This window comes from Eptatretus burgeri, chromosome 2 (assembly GCF_056783735.1).
Source record: "Eptatretus burgeri isolate ZD-2024b chromosome 2, Ebu_testis_v1, whole genome shotgun sequence".
Classification (NCBI taxonomy): Eukaryota; Metazoa; Chordata; class Myxini; order Myxiniformes; family Myxinidae; genus Eptatretus; species Eptatretus burgeri.
The window spans coordinates 89,719,172-89,721,040 of record NC_140962.1 but is presented as its reverse complement, the minus strand read 5'-3'; the positions used below and the strand labels follow the sequence as shown (position 1 = coordinate 89,721,040).

Below are 1,869 nucleotides of genomic sequence, written 5' to 3'. Positions count from 1 at the left end.
GGGTGGCCCTACGCCATTTGGCTATCTTTTACAGGCCGTAGGGGTCGCCGTGGAATTATAACGCGGAGTTATAACTTTTTTTTTTTTCTACGTTCGCCGTAGCAATTCGACAAACCGAAACAAAAAAACTGGTAAAAAAAAATTAAACCATTCGTTACCGTCCGTCTGGCCGCACGTTCTCCTTAGGGCCCCCCTGCGGTCCACAGGGCCCCAGCAATATACCTGGCAAGTTTCAATTAGATTGGACCAGTGGTTGTCGAGAAACAGCGGTCACGCACACGCACACGCACGCACGCACGCACGCACACACACACACACACACACACGCACACACACACACACACACACACACGCACACGCACACGCACGCACGCACGCACGCACACACACATTGCTGGAATTATAGATATCTAAACAACAGTGGGTATGTGTTTGCTTCATGCACGTCACTTCATGGGTTATATTTTTTGCCTTTACAGTGCAGAGCTGTCTGTCGCCTATACACCGCCCAAGTAAAGTTGTGCGTCAGAGGAACGTGTTGCATGTTTGGAACAAGATCATCCGCACTTTATTTAATTCTGATGTTCTGCTCGATGGCAGGTTCAGAACTGGCGTCTGCCGAAGCATTCTCGGCAAGCATCTGTCCAGGGAACATTCAAACGTGTGTCTTTTGGAACATTCAAACGTGTGTCTTTTGGAACACTCAAACGTGTGTCTTTTGGAACACTCAAACGTGTGTCTTTTGGAACACTCAAACGTGTCTTTTGGAACACTCAAACGTGTGTCTTTTGGAACATTCAAATGTGTTTATTTAGGAACATTCAAACACTGTATTGAGGCAAATAAAACTTCCATGAAACATTCTAAAAGGTTTATGTGTATCGGGTGGTTTGCCATTGTGTCACAGTAGTAGGTAGTTAAGGCTCCTCTGTAATTTGTTCTGGATGCCAGCGATAGCCTGCCGACTCTTCGCAAAAGACACCATGGGATCTTCAACATACACCAACGAATGCCAGTAGACGGGACACCCGTTTAACGTCCATTCGAGGGACGGGCGGAGGATGGTCCAGAATCAAAGGGCGGAGGAGCTCCTTGTGAGCCAAGGGCCATCCATATCTAGTGCCCAACGGTGTCTGCAGACGTCCTCCTGCAGTTGGGTTACTTCTTATTAGGAGGTTGGTGGCAGGATTTGCACTCCGGCCACCGTAAAGCTCTTGATTCCACAAAACATTCCAAAAGCATAAAAAAACATCTGAAACCCACTCCGTGGGAGTACCTCCTGTGCAGCTTTCCATCGCAGGGCAGCTCACCGGATGACGGGATTGGGGCAAAGCCTTCGGGATCCCCAAACTTTGATGATACGAGGGAAACCATGGGGTAACATTCCCAGGTCAGATTGTGGGAGAGTGTGTCGGAGTGGTGCTGAGGTGTCGTCCACCAGATGGCGGTCTCCTTGGGTTAACCTGAGGCGGTCCCTTCGGGTGGGTGCCTGGAATGTCCTATCCCTAAGAGAGGATGATCACCTGTCTCTGTTATCATCTGAGCTCAAGCGTTTGGACATCGGGATTGCAGCACTCTCTGAGGTTCGGAGACCGGATTATGGCAAGATAATGGTGGGTGGTTACACCTACTATTGGTCTGGTCGCTCTGATGGTTACCATGCCCAAGGAGTTGCTGTAGCTGTGTCCAATAAGCTGACCCCAATGATAATTGAGGTAACACCGGTCGACGAGCGTATTATGAGATTAAGGATTCGTCACTCCTTAGGTGTCATTTCCCTGGTCTCTGTTTATGCTCCGACTGAGGCGAGTGATCTCACCGTGAAGGATACATTCTACGCCACGCTCGAGTCTGTGGTTGATCAGTGCC

The 1,869-nt window shown here is 49.3% G+C and overlaps 1 protein-coding gene across 1 annotated transcript in view; it reads right to left on the bottom strand.

The window, feature by feature from the left end:
- Positions 1–262, bottom strand: part of NEDD1 (NEDD1 gamma-tubulin ring complex targeting factor) — an 85,656-nt gene extending 85,394 nt beyond the window's left edge. The window contains exon 1 of the mRNA XM_085870252.1: positions 159–262. The gene's annotated coding sequence lies outside the window, so the exon portion shown is untranslated. The remainder of the gene's footprint in view (positions 1–158) is intronic.
- Between the last annotated feature and the right edge of the window lie 1,607 nt (positions 263–1,869).